The sequence below is a fragment of the Trichosurus vulpecula genome, chromosome 4, assembly GCF_011100635.1.
Source record: "Trichosurus vulpecula isolate mTriVul1 chromosome 4, mTriVul1.pri, whole genome shotgun sequence".
Lineage (NCBI taxonomy): Eukaryota > Metazoa > Chordata > Mammalia > Diprotodontia > Phalangeridae > Trichosurus > Trichosurus vulpecula.
The window spans coordinates 329,505,941-329,527,678 of NC_050576.1; positions in this window are offsets into that span (position 1 = coordinate 329,505,941).

Genomic DNA, 21,738 nt, shown 5'->3' on the forward strand with positions numbered 1-21,738 from the left:
AATAGCTTTGATTACTGTCTGTTCATATCCTTTGCCCATGTATCATTTGGGGAATTCCTCTTATTTTTATAAATTTGGTTCAGTTCACTATATATTTGATAAATGAAACCTTTTTAGTTATATTTGCTGTGATTTTTTTTTTCAGTTATGATTACTGTGTGTTTCCCTCCATCCTGTTTTTCCCTCTGTTTATCCTACTCTCTCTCCTTGTATCCTGTCCATCCTCAAAATTTTGCTTCTGACTTTTGCCTCCTCCAGTCTATCATCCTTTTTACTAGTCCCTTCTCTTATCCCCTTCCCATCCTACTTTCCTGTAGGGTAAGAGAGATTTCTATACACAACTGACTGTGGATGTTTTTTTTTTTTCTCCCTCTTTGAGCCAATTCCTATGAGAGTAGGATTCCTCCATTCTCCTTTTCACTGTAAAATTTCTTTTATGGGAGATAATTTACTGTTCAACTTCTCTCTTTCCCCTTCTAGTGCATTCCCTTTTCACATCCATTACTTTTATTTTTTTAGATATCATCCCATCATATTTAACTAATGCCCATGCCCTCTGTCTATGTATACTCCTTGTAAGTGCCCTCATAATGAAAAAGTTTGGATGCTAGAAGTATCATCTTCCCATGTAGGAATGTAAACCATTTAAACTTACTGAATTCCTTATGATTTCTCTTTCCTATTTACTTTTTTATACTTCTCTTCTATCTTATATATGAAAGTCATATTTTCTATTTAGCTTGCTCTTTTCATCAGAAATGCTTGAAAGTCCTCTGTTTAATTGAGTGTCTATTTTCCCTGAAAGGATTATATTCAGTTTTCTGGGTAAGCTGATAGTTGATTGTAGTCCTAGCTATTTTGCCCTCTGGAATGTCATAGTCCAAGTCCTCCAATCCTTGTATGTAGATGCTGCTACATCTTGTGTGATTCTGACTGGCTTCATAATATTTGAATTGTTTCTTTCTGGCTGCTTGCAATGTTTTCTCCTTGACCTGAGAGCACTGAAATTTGTTTATGATATTCCTAGGAGTTTTCATTTTGGGATCTTTTTCAGGAGGTGATTGATGGATTCTTTGAATTTCTATTATACCTTCTGGTTCTAGAACAAGAGCATAGTGTTCCTTGATAATGTCTTGGAAGATGATGTCTATGTTCTTTTCTTGATCATGGCTTTCAGGTAGTCCAGTAATTCTTAAATTACCTGTCCCTGATGTATTTCCCAAGTCAGTAGTTTTTCCAATGAGATATTTTACATTTTCTTCTATTTTTTCCATTGTTTTGATTTTGTTTTATTGCTTCTTGATATCTCATGAAGTCATTACCTACCACTTTCCCAATTCTATCTTTTAAAGAAACATTTTTTCATTCACTTTTGTATCTTCTTTTCCATCTAATTCTCCATCTTAAACCAATTCTTCTCTTCAGTGAATTTTTGTATATCATTTTCCATTTGGCCAACTCTGTGTTTTAAAGGATTTTTCTCTTTTTTGGATTTTTCTGTCTCTTTTACCATTTGTCCTATTCTCTTTTTAGGATGTTATTTTCTTCAGTATTTTTCTGTGTCTCTTTTTCAGGCTATTGACTTTTTTCATGATTTTCTTGCATCACTGTCTTTTCTTTTCCCAATTTTCCCTCTACCTCTCTTCTTCAATTTCTGAAATCCTTTTTGAGCTCTTTCTGTAATTCTTTTAGGACTTGAGACCAATTCGTTGTTTTCTTTGAGACTTTGAATGTACTAGTTCTAATTTTGTTGTCTTCTGAGTTTGTGTTTTCATCTTCCCTGTCAGGAGAGTAACTTTCTATGGTTAAGATCTTTTTGTTGTTGTTGTTGTTTGCTCATTTTTTCAGTCTATTTCTTGACTTTTAGCTTTATATTAAAATTGGCCTCTGCTTCTAGCATTGAGGGGACTCCCTCCCAAACTTCAGAGTTTTTGTACAGCTGTTTTCAGAGCTAGTTCTGGGGCTGTGTAAGGTGGTAGATCAAAATTACAAGTATGTTTACTACTCTTTTGGCCTGAGCTCTGGTCTGTGAGCACTCTTTTCTGCCCTGAAACTGTATAAGGCCAATCTATAAGTAAAAGCTCTTCCCAGCCCATTGAATAGGCCTCAGGTGGGGTCAACAAAGGGAGGCCTGATTAGAGGCAGGCCCACAGCCTTTCATTAATTATGTGTGAGGCCCCACACTTTTTTTGCTAAATAGGCTCTGGGCCCTCAGGGCCCTGACCAGGGTATATAAGGTCTGAAGTTGGCAGTTTTGTTTTGGGGCTTTCACTCACTGAAAGGGTGTCTTGTGATTTGACCAGATGAGACTCTGGGTAGCCACTGTTAAGGAGCGATCCCCTTCCCCAGCTTTGAAAACCAAGATGTTGGTGGCTTTCTTTGGTGGCCAAGTAATTCTTAGTCAGACAGTTCTCTAGCCAGTTTGTTGATAACTGTGTGTGTTTGTTCTGTTTATATTGTCTCTCTTTATGATTTTCATTTGCATTTGCTCTGAAGTTCAGGGTGCTGGTTTTGTCACCTGAACTAAGTGAATGATATATGTATGTTTGAATAAAGTGAGATTGTTAACCCCTTAAAGTTGCTTCTCTTAGAAAAGCAGATCAAAGAACCCAAGCTAGCATGTGCTGGTGTTATTGGTCTTACAGCTCCACAACAGCTTCTAGCAACATTGTTGTTATAAGCTGTGACTAATATCCCCACTCTCCAGCAGCCACAAGCCCTAGTGTGCTAGTGCTCCTCTTTGCTCTGGGTTTGCAACCCAGATCTGAGAATGGGAAATGCAACAGAGACCTGCATGCAGTGCCAGCAAAGGGACCCCATGATCTCCTTCTGACAGCTTATCTGACACCCTTACTATCTGTGGTCAGAGAGCTCTGGAAGCTGCCCCCAACCTGCTGCTGATTTCTGGTGTCATGGCCTATACTGACTCAGCCTATGCTGAAAGTGCTCTACTCTCACCCCAGGGTGACAGATGTTTCCTCAAACTTCTAAATTGCCTTGGACTGGAAAATTGTTTCACCCTGTCCTTTTATGGGTTCTACTGCTCCAGAATTTGTTTTGAGATGTTATTTAAAGTTGTCTGAAAGGGGATTTGGGAGAGCTCAGGCAAATTCCTGTCTTTTCTCTGCCATCTTGGCTGTACCTACCTCCCCTGCATTTCCCCACATTATTTTTGAAAGGAAGAAGTAATACAATGGAATTCTGAAAAAAAAATTTTATGACACTAATATCGTTGGCTGGTTCTTCCAGAACCTCCTTTTTAAGCAGGCATCCCATCCTTCCCACATCTTCATTCTTTTCAGACTTTGATCTTAACTCTTACACTGTACTTTTTTTTCATGATGACCCCAAAATCTCATTCTAGCCCTGGACTTCACAAAGTAACCTCTATTTGATGGAGAGAGCATGGCTAAGTGTGCTTTTATTCCTCTGTGAACTATACTTCTGACTCTCCTTCCTTCACTTTCTCTATAATACCTTGATTCTGGGTACCTTCATTCCCTCCTAATCATTTTAAGTGTTTTCTCCCGTTAGATTGTAAGCTCCTTGAGGGCATGAACTGTCTTTCTTTTTATTCACTGTATCCCCAGTACTTAGCATAGTGCCTGACACAGAGTAAGCACTTAATAAGTGTTTATTAGATTAAACTGGATTAAGCAGGGTACGTATTTCTTATTGTATTTGTACTCCCAATTCTTTACACAGTGTCTAGCACATAGTAAGCACTTAATATATGCTTGTTGACAACTTTGCAGCCATTATTAATGAATACATTATTCTATAATTCTTGACAGAGAAAATGAAAATATTTCAGGACCTAAACAGATGCTACACCATTGCCATGATAAAGATCATTGGAGGAAAGGACTTATGGATTTGGTATGTGAATTCTACTGCAAAGGATTAGGAAAATATGACAAATATATGTAATTATACATTATACATATATAACCATACACACACACACACACACACACACACACACACATACACACACACACACCACACATACACACACACATACACACACACACACACACACACACACACACACACACACATATATATATATATATATATGTATATATATATATATACACATACACACAAAGGTATAATATTTTGGTTTTTTTTTACAAAACTCTTCAAAAATAATTATGAGAAAACAAATTCCCTGTATCTGAAGTGAGGGATCTCCAACAGTGACTTTTTAAGACTGGAAATTTGGTTAGCCTTTATGGAATTTTGTTGTGCCTTTCTCCCCCTTCTTCTACCTCCTTCCCACCTTATTTTGCTGAACCCAAATAGAACTGCTATGTATGTGTAACAAATCTCTGTCCAGGGAGTTGAAAAGTAGAGGAGGTTATGAATTGGACCAAATCGTCATGGATAACTGTTTACCGAACTTGTTTCACAGTTCAGCCTGTAGGGGTTATTTTATCCACCACCACTCCAGCAGGGGGATTGATGGATTGCTATGCATAGTGCCTGTATGTTCTTGGGATGAAATGGTTTTGCTGTCTGAAATATCTATGAGAACTTGGTAATTAATCAATACATAACCACCTACCTTACAGAATAGCATGACCAATGAGAACTAAGACTAAATTAATGACATTTAAAAAAATTAGAATGTAGTAGGCTTTGATTTATTAAAAAATAGGACTAGCAATAATGATTTGGAAATACTGAATCTACAAATTGACTAAAGTCTCCCAGATTTATTGGGTTTCCTGAAGGGCTGATTTCCAGGTGTAAAGAAAGGGGAAAATGTAATTAAATGTTATCTGTAGTGATCAGATGTATAACCTAGGCCTGTCAGTGTACTTATACCCACTTCTCATCATGAATAAAGAATAAATTCTGTTGATCAAAATCTTGCAATACGCTTCTGTGTGAGTATTACTACAAAATATTAAGGAATTTAAGAGGAATTATGTTGCAGGATCTTGAACATAAATTGTTCATAAAAGGTGTGAATGTGACATTACTTAAAAGATGCAGATTCTACCCCAGAAACAGGATTCCAAATGAATGACATAATACATTGACAGTAGAAAAGTTAAAATTTATTTTTAAATAGTTGAGATTTTTCCCTTTAGGGTGTTTCTAGGAGAAGATAGCCTAGAAGAAAGTAAAGGTTATATTTGTTTTCATTGTCAGAGGAATAATAGAACCAAAACCTTGATTTGATGACTTGTAGAAGACTCTATTAGTTAAACAAAAATACACATTCTGATAAATGTTATGACAAATATAAAAAATGTTTGCATATAGGATACACAAATTTCCTTGAGTATACCAATGTGGGGTGGGGGTAGGGCCTGAGACTTGTGGCATTAACATAAAGTCAAAAGCAATATTTAATGTTTTAAGATTAAAGTGTTCAGGGTCCTACACATTTTTATCATCCCAAACCTAGAATCATTTATTCCACTTGGTTAAGTTAGGAGTAAAAATGTGATTGCTTTTTTAAAAACCCATTCATGAACAAATATTTGTTTGGGCCTTTCCTGATTAGGTTTGCTATGCATAACCTTTCACATTATTGGATATCTCATACTGGATGGTTCTGAAATATTATTCTGCAAATGTAGACAGAATAGGTAGTAGCTTTAAACTTAGCCTTAGTCTCTCAGCAATATGTAACAGTTTTTCATTTTCTACAAGTTAATTATACTTGATGAACCTTGTCCTGTTAACTAAAAATCTATTTTTAACTTTGATATTTCATTTTTGTGCATTTGGACTTTGAATCTGTCAGGTTGTGGGGGTTATTAGATATTTTTATCTAATAAAATGAGTAACTGGCCATTCATGCTTGCCTTTTAAAGGTTGTTGTCTTTTTCTGGGCATTTATCTTAACTGTATGCCTTTTTTTTAAACCAGTCATAAGCATTCTATTAGCCTCCTCACTACTTCATTCTGCTATCACAAAAATAGATAGATAGATATAGATGTGTATGTATTTGTGTGTATATGCATGTTATTTATATATATATATGCACACATGTACACATATTTATATATGTTTGTGTATTATACATGTACATACAGAAATATGATTTCACCAGGGTAGAGAAAGCATAATGCAAAAACTTTCTGAAGCAATGTGATCAGCAATTTTTCTATAACTTAGAGTCTTAGAAAACTATCTACTGAGAGGCTTAACGTTAGGCTTGTTTTCCATTTATTCTCTTCTTCTTCAAAGGTTTATAGATACAAACTTTTGTTTATATAACAATCATTTCCAGATTTACCCACATTCCACTGAAATTTCCCTTGTAACAAATAAAAATCAGTCAACAGAACACCCAAGTTTGACAGTCCCCATTATCCTCCATTTCTCCTGAGAGAAGTCTTTTATCACCTGGTCTCCAAGGCCAGAATTGGACATTGGATTAATATGAGTTCAGCTCCCTTTGGGGGAATCTTATTGTTTTCCCTTGTCCTGGATAAAAAAAAAATAATAACAATTTCAAGTCTTTACTATCTTCTAGACACAAACATGTCTCTAATACATTTCTCTAAATTTTCTCTGAGTCCAGCCACAATTCAGGTTGATGTGATAATTACTGAGTTTAATATATTTAGTGCCAGGAGCTCCTCCGAAGTGCTCCTCTGATGCCTCATAGGGCACTGGTAGCTCTGAACTCCCAAAGGAAAACTAGACAATATAAATCTTGTTATGTCCAACCAAGTTGTAGAGGCTTCCAATTTGAATCCGGCAATGTATTGCATACTTGTCATATGGCACCCAGCCTAAGTGTGCATTGATTGTAGAGGAAGGCCCACCTGGTGGGGTGTGTGTGTGTGTGTGTGTGTGTGTGTGCTGTTTTTTTTTTGTTTGTTTTGAATTTTGTTTTTAAACCAGAGAGGAGAATTATGCCCCCTGTTGGTGGGTAGTGTACCTACTATACTAAAATGATCCATCAGTCAAGCATGCAACTACTCCTGCAGTCGTTTTTTTTAATAACTCTAGAAATTAATTGAATGCTCTAGGAACACTAAGGAAAAAGTGAGATGTAGACTTACATATGTAAGCCTTACTGCAGCTTTCAGACCTTGCTAGGCCTACTCTCAACAAAATTTGAGAGCGAAAAAACATTGTTTTGGTACAAAGAATCATGTCACACCCCACCCCACACCCCAAAAAAGTCTTTACTGTTGTCGTTTGCCTCCTTGTGTCTTTCTTTTCATGCCTTTATCTCTGTGAGGGGCAAAGATAGCTGACAGACGGCAGAGAAGTTTCAGCAGGTATTTGTATTCCCCCAATATCTTAGTGCTACTCTGCTCAGTATTATCTCTTATTCAAGACCAGCCTGAGAATTGATTAGAGAGGAAGAGAAAACAGCACAGTAGTTGAGGTAGAGGATCATGTTAATAGCAGCATGAGATCAGCATCGGTACAAATTGTGGCTTTAGAGCAACATGCCCTATTATAATATGTTGTTAGCAATTTCTAAAATGATAAAGCCTTTTAAAGTTTGAAAAGTTCTTAGCATGATAGCTTATTTAATAAACCCAGTGAGTTAGGTGCTCTTATTACCCACTTTTTACAGAGGAAGAAACAGACTGAGAGTGGTTAAGTAACTTTCCTAGGATTACATAGTTGTTAAATGTTTGAGGAAGGATTTGAAGTCGTGCCTGCCTCCTTTGAATTCTATGTGTACTTCACTACACTATGTAGCTACGTAAGGATTAAAGACAGACATACACACACACATACATGCATATATTATAAACATATATATGTATATATAATTATTATCCCAATTTTTCTCAAAAAACAACTACATGTCATTTTAGAATCTCATTTTAATAATAGAATTCAATATCCATGAACTGCCCTGAGTTATGATTTATTGTATTGGTTTAAATGTAGGTTATATCAGATTATAGAACACTTGTAAGTATCTATTGTGTGCCAGGCACTGTGCTAGGTCCTTGAGATACAAAAATTAAACTGCCCTGCCCTCAAGGAGCAATTATTTTATAGGGGGAGACAAGATCTACGTATCTGAGAATAAATAAAGGCATCTTGAATCTATATTGCAGAACAAAAATGTATTCTAAAAGTCAGATGTTTGGATAGTTGAAGGTGGGGAGGACAACTATGTAGTATGAATGTACTCCGGTGGGACTGAGACCTGTTGGGGCATCTATGGCAAAATCACAGATATAACAAAGTGTACTTGGAGGAAAAGAAAAGTTAAAACAGGACCAAGTACAAACTACAAACTCAACCACAGATTTGGACCTCAGAAACTTAGAATAAGATAGGCAGCCAGAATGCCAATCTGGTTGATGCTCAGATTTGATATTCTCAGAAAGTTATTGAGGTAATGTGGGACCTATCTTCAGCAAAGTAAGGTACTCTACACTGAATCTGGATTTCATTCATTCATCCAAGTCTCCACGACTTGCCATGGTAATCATAGGTGGAGGCAGGACAAAAGAGAAAGCAAAGGTATTTCCAAAGTAAGAGATGGATTTTCCATTAGAATTAGCTGTGGTAAAGTGAGAAGAGCTTTGGATTTAGCTTCAAAAGAAGTGTATTCTAGTCGGGCCTGTGTTAGTATGTAACCTTGAGCAAGTCACTTGGCAACTATGAGAAGCAAACTCTTCATCTTTAAAAAACTAGAGGGTGGGGTAATTAATAATAATATTTGTACTAAATGCTTCATGGGGCTACACTCTAGATAAAATAAGATAATTTACTATAATTAACTATATAAATATCTCCAATTTAAATTCTCACTCATTTAAAATTTCAGCTCTGAGGTTTAAATCCTTTCGTCTGATATGCCTAGGAGATGAAACATAATTAAAATCTTGTTGGACACTCCAGGGTAAAGGTGCAGTTTTAGACACTTAACCTTATGAGTTGATTAACATCTCTATGGAGGTTTGACAATATTACTCACACCTTCCTCTCAGATACTCTTTTCTGTTTTTTTTTCTGACCTGATTTTTGCCTGCGTTGTCCTCCTGACCATTCTCTCTTTCTGCGTCTCCCTTGCCAGTTCCTCATGTATGTTGGCCCTCTATTAATGAGTGTATTCCAGGGCCTCTTTCCCCTTTTTATACTTCCTCTTGGTAATACTCTCAGCTCCCATGGGTTTAATTATCATCTCTGCAGGTAACTCTCAAAACTACATTCCCAACCCTCATCTTGGATATGATATAAAAGGGATTCCTTTCAGTTACGTTAAGTTAGTTGTTAGTCCCTTCCATTTCTAAAAGCTCTAATTCTGTGGTCTCTTTACCTTACTGCCATGTGCCAGTTATACATATCTACTCAGATATCCCGAAGGCATCTTAAACTCAATATATCCAAATCAAAATTCCTTATTTGTATAACTTAGGTGATTGACTCAGTCTCTCCATTCCTGTTTTCTTATCTAAAGGTTTTAGATTAGATGGCCTCTGAGGTCCTTGCCAGTTCTAAGTCTACGATTATGATCTTCCCCTCAAAACCTCTCTCCCTCTCTCTCTCCCTCCCCCTCTCCCCCCCCCCCCTCTCTTCCTCTCCTTCTCCCTCTCCCTCTCCCTAACCTCTGTATTTCTATCAAGGCCACCACTTAGCTTCCAGTAGCCTTGGTTCATATCCTTGAGTCTTTAACTCTCATTGACTTTCCCTCCATATTCAATCAAGTGATAAATTTTGTTAATCCATCTCTACCAAATTTCTCTACTCTCCCTTCTCTCCACTTCTCTCTTAAGGGTTTTCCCTTCTGTCTATCGCCCTTATTTAGGACCACATCACCTCTTTGACATGTGACATACCAATACAGCAGCTTCCTCAAACATTCAACAAGTATTCGTAAAGGTCTTTACTATATACCAGACACAATGTTAAGTGCTGGGTAAAAAAAAGCCCAGTTAAACAGTCTCTGTGCTCAAGGAGCTTCCTTTCTAATGGAGAAATGGTTTCTACGTATCTATCCACGAATGCATGCACACATATACACATATATGGAACAGTTTAGAGTTGAGAGAGGAAGTGAATGAGAAGGTAGGCTAAGGAATCAGAAAATACTGTCAAAGTACTTGGGCTTCACACTGCCTCCACTTTTTCCCCTTAAAGTCCATCCTCTAAGGAGCTTCCATGTACACATTCATACAGCACAATTTTTACAAGTCACTTCCCTGCTCAAAAAAGTTTTAGTGACTATTATCTCTGTGATAAAATACATATTCCACTGTTTGGCATTTGAAACCCCTGACATTCTTATTCCAAACCACCTTTCCTGGCATATAGCATATTTATTTCATCTCACAACATTCCACATTTCTGATAAACCGAACATTTTCTTGTTTGCCATACATGACCTTCCATCTTTGATTTTCATGCTCATACAGACTAACCCCAAACTCTAAAATGCTTTCCGTAGGCAACTAGGTGACGTAACATATAGGGTGCTATGTCTGGAGTCAGAAGACCTAAATTCCAGTATAGCCTCAGACTTTTACTAGCCGTGTAACCCTCAGAAAGTCACTTAACTTTTGTTTCAGTTTCCTTACTTGTAAACTGGGAATAATAGTAACTATCTCATGGTTATTTTGAGGACTAAATGAGAATATATTTGTAAAGGCCTTAGCATAATGACTGGCATATAGTAGGTGCTTAAGAAATATTTATTCCTTTTCCCCTACTGCTCTGTGGCATTGTATTGTTAATACAATTTGAAGATCTTCCCTGCCCCTTAATAGGCCTTTATGACCTGCTTTGAACCTGAGTCACATGGAAAGCCTAAATCACATGAGCCTGGGTCATGAGGGTTATGAGGCCCTCTGGCCCTGAGGTTATTAGCATCTTGCTTTGGGGCTCACTCATGGGAAGAGTGTTCATGTGATTTAGCCAGATGAGACTCTGGGTAGCTATTAAGGAGCCCCTGGTTTTGAAAAACTCAGATGTTGGTGCTTCTCTCTTTAGTAACTATGTAAGTACTGCTTTTGGTCAGATAGTTGGAAGCCCTGTGCGTTGGTCTTTGCTGTTTGTATTTGTTCTGTTTATGTAACTTCTGCTTGTAATTTCTGTTTGTATTTTCCCTGAAGTTCAGGGTGCTGACTTTTCCCCTGAACTAAGTTAATGAATGATATATGTATGTATATGTGTTTGTATATATATATATATATATATATACATGCATACATATATATATACACAAACACACATATATTATATATATGTATATGTATATGTGTGTATGTGTGTATATGTATGTATATATGTATGCATGTGTGTGTGTGTATATATATATATATACACACATATATATGCTTGATTAAAATAAGATTTTGACCCCTTTAAAGTTTTTTTTCCTTTAGAAAAGCAGATCAAACAACCTGTGCTAGCAGCCCTCCTGTGTGCTGATATTATTGGTCTTATACCCCCACAGCAGCTGCAAGTAACATTGTTGTTACAGGCATTCATATCCTATATTATATATGATTTTTTCTTATTCTTCTGCTTTTGAAAAGGGATTAATTTCTTATCAGACCTTTCTTTAGTGATAGACATTTTTGAAGAATTTTAAGTTCTTTCAGCTGCATTTCAGTTCAGATCAATTAGCATTCAGGAAAATACAAAAATTAATCAAATTCATCCTAACAACTTTGGAAAATTTAAAAACTGTACTGGAGAGAATAAGTCTCAAATTGAAGATTTAATTGTCAGAAAAGTTTAAAGACATTCCATTTAATATAATAATAACAATAGTAATAATCTCAATGCTTTTCCTAGGAATATGTTATAAGAAAATATAATTCAACCCATGAATTTATGTCTTCTATTAAAGAGAAACAATAATGAAAACATTTTAATTATTTTGATTAGAATCACCTACTTGGATGTATTAAAAACTAATTTTGCCATTGATAGCAGGTGAAAAAAGTATACTACATAATTTAAATTTTAAAACATGAAATAGTTACAATTATTTTTTAGAGTTTCGTAGATGATAATATAGAACCAAATAATGTTCCAATCCCTGAAACTATAACCTCCCCACCCCCCAAAAAATAACACTATCACTATCCATAGTGCTGAGGCCAAAAGCTGTTACAGTTTAGGAAATACAATTTGTATGAAAGTGAAAAATATATCAACAGTAGATCTCATGTCAAATTTAATAACAGCTCCATTGCTAAAATCATGACTGAATTGCAATGATAGTTTGGCTAGTGATATAAGAGCTTGGCAAAAATTAGTAAAAGCATTCTGTAAAAATCTATTGGCTATATGGAATGTATAATAAACAGTATTATATACTTTATTATTATTTCATAATTATATATTATTCATTATAGCAGCGAAATTTATAATAAACATGTATGTGTATATATGTATATATATAATTATTTTACACATTTTATGAAGATCCTGTTATTAAACAGGGAATCATATACCACTAAAAAATAAATGGACTTCTAACTACACCATGAGATACCAGTCAATGTGCAGGAAGGTGAACCCAAAGCCAATGGCCCTGGATTTTCTGTATGACTTTGGACTATTTGACATCTCAGTTTCACTTTCCTCATTTATAAAATGATTTGTTTTGTTTTGTTTCATTGTATATTGTCTTTCATTGTATCCAGATTTAGTGGAACTTCAGAGGCTATCTCATTCAATCTCCTTGTGTTTACAAATTAGGAAATTGAGCTCCAGACACCTTAAGTGTCTTCCTCAAGGTCACACCCACATGCAAACACAGGGACACACAGGGACACACAGCCGTACATAGCAGGTAATGACCCTTGGCCTGGTTCAGGACCCATGGCATTCTAGCTCGTGGCCTCTTAAAGTTTTTCCCCCCCACTATACTTGTTCCCATTTCAGCAGAGTTCCTGGCTTTGTGTTCAGAACCCAAGGCTGCAGTGAAGTTATGAGAGGCAACATGAGCAAGTGCTGCCTGAAACACCTTGGATTCATTATGTGTTTGATTTGGAATTAATTTTTGGTCATTGTGCATTCAGAAACTTTTTACAGTTGCCAAATTTTTCTCAACCCCATATGGAGTCATGACCCACTGTTTAAGAAGCACTGCCTAGCTATTACTCTGCCACTGGCATGGTGCATGACTTTAGAAAAGCAGTTAAAGTCTCTGAGCCTCAGACTCTGTGAAACACAAGGAGGTATGAAATGAAAGGGCCATTCTATCTGTAAAGCTATGGAGTTTTACTGCAGTGATTACTTAGCAACTGTGCACGCATACATAGAAAAAGAAGCAGTTCCCCCTTCTTTAATCATTCTTTAACACTTATTTTCTCACCTTTACCCTACCTAACATTGTTCAGAATGGATCATGTGTAACATAGGAAATGAACTTAAAATGTTTAAAATCCAAATCTGAGTTCTTAGCTTCTGTGCTGCAGCTGTCTGGCTATGAGGCCACTGCAGCTGCGCCACTATGAAAAAAACAATTCTGCAACAATAGGCACATTTGGCAATCAGTTCCAGACCTCAGTCATTAAACCCAGTTACAGGTCAATTTTCATGAATTACTGGTAATAAGGGAGAGGTTTTTCCCATTATGTTTTCTCTCTCTTCTTTTTATCCACCTCTCATTTCCCCCCTCATTTATCTTTTTACCTACATTTATTTCCTAACCTTATCCCCTAGACTTGGTCTCAAATTGGCTCTGTGTTACTACGGTAACTACATGTACCCTGCACTCTGAGATATAATTTTAGGCTTCTTTGCTGCCTTCTTTCTTGTTCACTTTCAGATGCTTCCTGTTATTTTTTCCTGTAATGTTTACTAGAGGGTTTGACTGTCAATTAAACATACTGATTAGCTCATCAAGTTGATTAAAGATAATCTCTTTCCAATAGTCTTTCATGTAAATACAGAATAAGTCTACTTTTACAATTTGATTCTTATCTCTTGAAGTCTTATTTCTTAATTTAATTTTAATTTCCCTATGTTTTATTTCATGGATAAATGAAGGAAATGAATGAGGAAAAAAATAAATTATATTTTTTTATATTTTCTCTAAAAGTAAAAGTATTTGGCATCATAGATAGAAAATGCAGGTTAATCCAATTCTATTTTACAGAAGAGCAAACTGAGCCCGAGATAGATCAAGAAACTTGTTCAAAGTCAAATAGGTGGAAATTGGCAAAGCCAGGATTCAAACCCAAATTACCTATGTAAAAATCTAATAATCTACCACTGTGTCACATTGTTTATCATGCAGTCTTCATCTTTAGATTGCCCGAGTCATTTGCATTTTGACTCAATATCTTTATTTTTTCAGATATTCCTAAACCAACTTTGTTAGTTGTAAAGTCTTTATGTTAACAATAGATAGATTAGATAATGGATATCTATCTGTACTTTTAAACAGATATCCATGTATGTATCTAGCTATAGACAGATACTATAATTATATCTATGTATTAGCCACATAGACACACATTATAGGTGCGCAATTTATAGAACTGTAATAAAAAAATAATAGACTAGAAGTCAGAAGATTATGAATTGTGGTGAGAGGGCCATCATTTACTAACAACCAAAACTAGTATTTTTACATTGTGGTTTTGAGAGTGTGTGATATACATGACATTGCCAGATCCTCACAACAACAATGTGAGGTAAATAGCATAACTATTGTAATTCCAGTTTTAAAGATGAGGAAACAGACTTCTGGTGCCAAGATGGTGGTGTGAGGAATGAGTCCTCTGAAGTCCTCCCAAATTACCCTCCAAACAACCAGAAAACTGCCTCAGAATTCATCCAGGAGCAGGGAAGCAGCTTCCCAGCATGGGAGGAAAGGTCTGTATCACTGGGTAGGGAGGGGAGCAAGATCCTAGAGCAGCAGTAGCAGCAGCAGCAGCAGCAGCCAGTCTCATAGCAGGGTGCCTGTGGGAAGGTTCCAAGCCTGGGGCAATGCACCAGGAAGACCTTGTCCTGCTATAAACCAGCAGCCCCCCAGGCAAGGGACAAGTCTGTGCAGGACAGCAAATCCCCATCCCAGCAATCCCACTCCCAGCACAAGCCACTAGCAAGGCCCTGATCTCAATGATGGCCAATAGTAAAACCCTGCCCTGGGGCCTACCAGCAGAGAGACCCTATTTCCATAGCAACCCAGCAGGAGGGCCCCAATCTGGGGCAGAACAGCAACAAGATGTCTCCTCCTGGGCCAGCCACCAGAAAGACTCTGTTACCATAGCAACCTTCAACAAGGCTCCACCCTGGTGCAGGCCAGCAGCTAAACTGGACACCCAGGAGAGGTCCCACCCACCAGTATAAGCCAGAATGGAAGCCTACCCTCCAAAGAAAACAAGCAGCTAAGTCCTGAAGCCCTGTGAGAGCTAGCAGTAAGACCTGGAGCCCCAGAACAGAAAGCTTGGTACAATGCAAGACCACAGCCCAAATCTCAAATAAAAACACCAACTCACAAAAGAGGCAGAAAAAATGAGCAAAAAAATAAGCAAAAAAAAAGAGTTCTAGCATAGAAAGTTACTATGGTGATAGGGAGAATCAAGGCATAAACTTGGAAGGAGACAATCATGTAAAAATGGCTACATGTGAAACCTCAACTAAAAAATGTAATTTGGTTTCCGGCCCCAAAAAAGTATTCCTGGAAGAGCTTAATTTTTTTTTTAAAAGCAAATTAAAGAAGAAGAAGAAAATTGGGAAAAGAAATGAGAGTAATCCAAGAGAATCATGAAAAAAGAATCAGTAGCATGGGGAAATACATAAAAATTTGCTGAGAAAAATAACTCCCTAAAAAATAGAATACACCAAAAAAATTTTAAAAATAGAATAGGCCAAATAGAAAAGGAAGTACAAAGGCTCACTGAAGAAAATAATTCCTTAAAAATTAGAATTGAATAAATGGAAACTAATGCCTCTATGAGAAATCAAGATTCAATAAAACAAAATTAAAAAAATTAAAAAATAATAGAAGAAAATGTGAAACTGCCTGTTATATTAGAACCAGAGGAAAAAAATAGAAATTTAAAGAATCCATAAATCACCTTCTGAAAGAGATCCCAAAATGCAAATTCCCAGGAAAATCATAGCCAAATTCCAGAGCACACAGATCAAGGAGAAAGTATTACAAGAAACCAAAAAGAAATCATTCAAATATTGTGGAACTACAGTCAGGATTGCACAGGATTTGGCAACTTCTACACTGAAAAACCTGAAGGGCTTTGGAATATGATATACTGAAAGGCAATGAAATTAGGATTGCAACCAAAAATCATGTGCCCAGAAAAATTGAATATAATCTTTTAGCAAGAAAAAAAACATTTAGTGAAATAGAGGACTTTCATGTATTTCTGATGAAAAGATGAGCTGAAAAAAAGATTGACCTCCAAATATAAGACTCAAGGGAAATACAACAAGTTTAAGGGAGAGAGGGAGAGAGAGAGAGACGGAGAGAGAGAGAGAGAGAGAGAGAGAGAGGAGAGAGAGAGAACACATAAAAATTCAATAAGGTTAAATTGTTTATATTTCTATATGGCAAGATAATATTTGTAACAACAATTTTATTACTATAAGAGCAATTGGAACAATTGTATGTAGACAGAGGGTGTGGATATAAGGTAACTTTGATGGGATGATCTCAAAAACAACCAAATAATGAAAAAATAGAAAAAAGTAAAATATCTCATTAGAAAAGTAACTGAGTAGGAAAATGGATTAAGGAGATTTAAGAATTATTGGAATATAAGAATTATATATTATGAAATACATTTAAGAATTATTGGACTGAAGACCATGGTCAAAAAAAGAGTCTCGATAGCATCTTTCAAGACATTATCAAGGATGCCCTTTATCACCACTATTATTAAAAAATGCTCTTTATCACCACCATTATATTGTACTTTATATGTTAGCTTTAGCAATAAGAGAAGATAAAGAAATTGAAGGAATTAGAACAGGCAATGAGGAAACAAAATTAGCATTTTTGCAGATGATATGACAGTATACTTAGAGAATCCTGGAGAAGCAACAAAAAAAAACTACTTGAAATGATTAATAACTTTAGAAAAGTTGCAGCACATAAAACAATCCCACATAAATAATTTCTATATATTAGTAACAAAGCCTGGAAACAAGAGATAGAAAGAGAAATTACATTTAAAATGACTATAGACAATATAAAATATTTGGGAGTCTGCTTGCCAAGGTCAGATCTAAATAACTGGAAAAATATCAGTTTCTTATGGGTAGGCTGAACAAATATAATAAATATGACACTTTTGCCTAAATTAATTTACTTATTCAATGCCATACCAATCAAGCTACCAGAAAATATTTTATAGAGCTAGAAAGAATAATAACAAAATTAATCTGGAAGAACAAAAGGTCAAGAATATCAAGCAAATTAATGAAAAAAAAGGAAGGTGGCATAGCTGTACCAGATCTAAAACTATATTATAAAGCAACAATCATAAAAACTATTTGTACTGGCTAAGAAATAGGATCTTTGGTCAATGGAATAGGTTTGGTACATAAGACACAATAATCAATGACTATAGTAATCTACTCTTTGATAAACCCAAAGACTCCAGCTTCTAGGATAAGAATAAACTATTTGACAAAAACTCCTGGGAAAAAAGGAAAATAGTATGTCAAAAACTAGGCATAGATGAATATCTCATGCCATATAGGAAGAAAAGGTTGAAATGGGTACATGATTTGAACATAAATGGTGATACTATAAGCAAATTAGGAGAGCAAGGTGTAGATTACCTGACAGATCTATGGAGAAGGGAAGAATTTATGGCCAAGCAGGAGATAGAGAACATTATGAAATGCAAAATGGATATTTTTTATTACATTAAATTAAAGGTTTTGCACAAAGTCAATGCAACTGATATTAGAAGGAAAGCAGAAAACTATTATTAAATAATAAATACGATAATAATAATAATAATAAAACAATTATTACTACTGGTACTTCTGCTACAGGCCTCATTTACCGTTGATTCAGGCCTCATTTCTAAAATAGATAGAAAACTTTGTTAAATTTATAAGAATGCAAGTTATTCCCCAATTGATAAGTGATCAAAGGATATTAATAGGCAGTTTTCAGATGAAGAAATTAAAGCTATGTATAGTCACATAAAAAAGCTCTAAATTTCTATTGATTATAGAAATACTGATTGAAACAACTCTGAGGTACAACCTCAAACCTGTCTGATTGGCTAATATGACAAAAGAGGAAAATGATAAATGTTGGAGAGATGTGGGAAAATTGGAACACTAATGTAATTGCTGATGGAGTTGTGAATTGATCCAACCATTATGGAGAGCAATTTGGAGCTATGCCCAAAGGGCTATAAAACTGTGCATACCCTTTGATCCAACAATACCACTACTAGGTCTGTACCCCCAAGAGATCATAATTAATGGGAAAAGGACTCACATGTACAAAAATATTTATAGCAGTTCTTTTTGTGGTGGCAAAGAATGAGAATTTGAGGTGATACCCATCTAACAACAATGCTACTTGCCACTACTGTGGCTATGTAAGACCAATAACACCAGCACACAGGAGGGCTGCTAGCACAGGTTTGATCTGCTTTTGTAAGAAAAGCAACATTAAAGGGTTTACAATCTCACTTTAATTAAACATTAAACTTAGTTCAGGGGAAAAAGTCAGCCCCCTGAACTTCAGAGAAAACACAAACTGAAATTACAAGCAGAAGTTATATTAACAGAACAAATAACTCCAGTCAACAGACAGGCTTCTATCTGTCTGACCATAGCAATACATACACAGTTACCAGAGAGAGAGAAGTACCACCATCTGGATTTTCAAAGCTGGGGGGCTACTTAATGGCTACCCAGAGTCTCCATACCAACACTCTTCCAATGAGTGAACCTCAAGCAAAATGCTAACCTCAGAGTATACATACATATGTGTGTGTATATATATATATATATATATATATATATATATATATATATATATGTATACACACACACACACACACACACACACACACACACATATCTTTTTTCAGGGCCTGAGGGCTTCACACATCTCATGACCTACTTAACAAAAGGGTGTGGGAATTCCTACAAACAAAAGCGAGACTCAATCAAAGGCACTTGATTGCCTTAGTGCTGAGAAGCACTCCAAAAGAAAAAGCAGTAAAAAGTCCCACTTTGCTTGCCCTTACAGCCTGTCAATTGGGGAATGACTGAACAAACTGTGGTATATGAATGTAATGGAATACTATTTTGCTATAAGGAATGATGAGCAGGGAGGTTTCAGGAAAAAACCTGGAAAGGCTTTTGTGAACTGATGCTGAGTGGAGTGAGCAGAACCATGAGAACATTGTACATAGTAACAGCAATATTGTGTGAAAATAAATGCTGAAACACTTTACTTTTCTCAGCAATACAATAATCTAAAACAATTCCAAAAGTCTCACGATGTAAATTGCTACCCACTTCAAGAGAAAGAACTACACAGTCTGAATGCATGTCAAAAAATACTATTTTCTTTTTTTCTCATGGTTTTTCTCTTTTGTTCTTATTCATCTATCACAACCTAAGTAATGTGGAAATATGATTGTTTAATATGACTATATGTGTATACCCTATATTTTATTGCTTGCTGTCTTGAGGAGGGCAGAGAGGCAGGAGAGAGTGAGAAAAATATGTGGAACTCAAAATTTTGAAAACTATCTTTACATGTAATTGGAAAAAATAAAATACTATTAAGGGTGTGTGTGGGTGAAGGAAGACTTGGAAATCAAAGGGATGCCCATCAATTTGGGAATGGCTAAACAAAGTGTGGTATATGATTGTAATGGAACATTTCTGTGCTATAAAAATGACAAGAAGGATGATTTCAGAAAAACCTCAAAAGAGTTATGTGAACTGATGCATAGTGAAGTGTACAGAACTAGGAGAACATTGTACACAGTAACAGCAATATTGTTCAATGAAGAAATGTGAATGACTTAACTATTCTTTGTGTGTATGTGTGTGTGTGTATAATAGTTAAATGTCTTATCTCTCAAAGTAATGTAAAACTCAAAATAGTTATCTGAAGCTGAATGTTGACTTAGAAAACCACAAATTAAAATTGTCAAAGTTGTATTATATTTTAAATGATTGGGTTAAATATTTCCCAATTACATTTTTACGTGGTTTGACCTATTTAGGAGTTTTGCTAGCCAGGAGTCTGAGAACTCTATAAAGTAACTTCAGATAGACAAATGGCAATTCGTAAGATAGGGTTGCACATCATAACATATAACCTTATTCTTTTTTTGGGGGGATGCTTAATAAATGTTCATTGACATATTCAGGTGGAGATATCCAGTAAGCAGTTAGTATTGCAGGATGGAGTTCAAAGGAGAAACTTAGGACATGAGTATATAGATTTTGGAGTTATCTCCTAGATATATAAATATAGCAGTTTACTATTACTGATTACTGTGGCACACATTGATCTGGTTTTTTTTAATTAGATTTTTATTTTTAGTACAACACTTAGTTCTACATGTCCTTGAGTTTCACATTTTCTTCACTTCTCTCCCCTCCTCCTTTCCCCCCAAAATGGCATGCAGTCTGCTATAGATTCTACATAAACCTTTACATTAAACTGATTTACACAATAGTCAAGTTGCAAAGAAGAATTATGACCAATGGAATGAATCATGAGAGAAGAAACAAAACCAAAAGGGAAAAAAAGCAAATAGTTTGCCTCAATCTGCCTTCAGACTCCACAGTTCTTTCCCTGGATATTGCCAGCTCTCTCCATCATGAGTCCTTTGGAGCTTTCGTTGAGCCTTGTATTGCTGAGGAGAGCCAAGTCTATCAGAGTTAATCAGTATGTCTCTGGTTGTGTACAATGTTCTCCTGGTTCTGTTCCTCTCACTCAGCATCATATCATGTAGGTCTTTCCAGGTTATTATGAAGTCTATATCTTCCCCATTTCTTATAGCACAATAGTATTCTATGACATTCATATACTGCAACTTGTTCAGCCATTCCCCAATTGATGGGCATCCCCTTGATTTCCAACTCTTTGCTACCACAGAAAGAGCTGCTATAAATATTTTTGTACATACTGGTCCCTTTCCCACTGGTGTGATCTCTTTGGGATATAGCCCTATGAGTGGTGTTGCTGGGTCAAAGGGTATGCACATTTTTTAATAGCCCTTTGGGCATAGTTCCAAATTGCTCTCCAAAATGGCTAGATCTGTTCACAACTCCACCAACAATGTGTTAATGTTCACATTTTCCCACATCTTCTCCAACATTTATCATTTTCCTGTTTTGTCATGTTAGCCAATTTCACAGAAGAGATTTGGTACCTAAGAGTTGTTTTGATTTGCATTTCTCTAATCAATAGTGATTTAGAACATTTTTTCATATGCCTATAGATATCTTTAATTTATTCCTCTGAAAACTGCTTGTTCATATCATTTGACCATTTCTGAATTGGGGAATGGCTTTTATTCCTATAAATTTGTCTTAGTTCCCTGTATATTTCAGATATGAGGCCTTTATCAGAAACATAGGTTGTAAAGATTTTCTCCCAATATTCTGCTTCCCTCTTAATCTTTGTTGCATTGTCTTTGTTTATACAAAAACTTTTCAGTTTAATGCAATCAAAATTATCCACTTTGCATTTTGTAATGCTCTCTATCTCTTGTTGGGTCATGAGTTCTTCCCTTTCCCATAGATCTGATAGTTAAACTATTTCATGCTCTCCCAAATTGCTTATAGTGTCAGCCTTTATT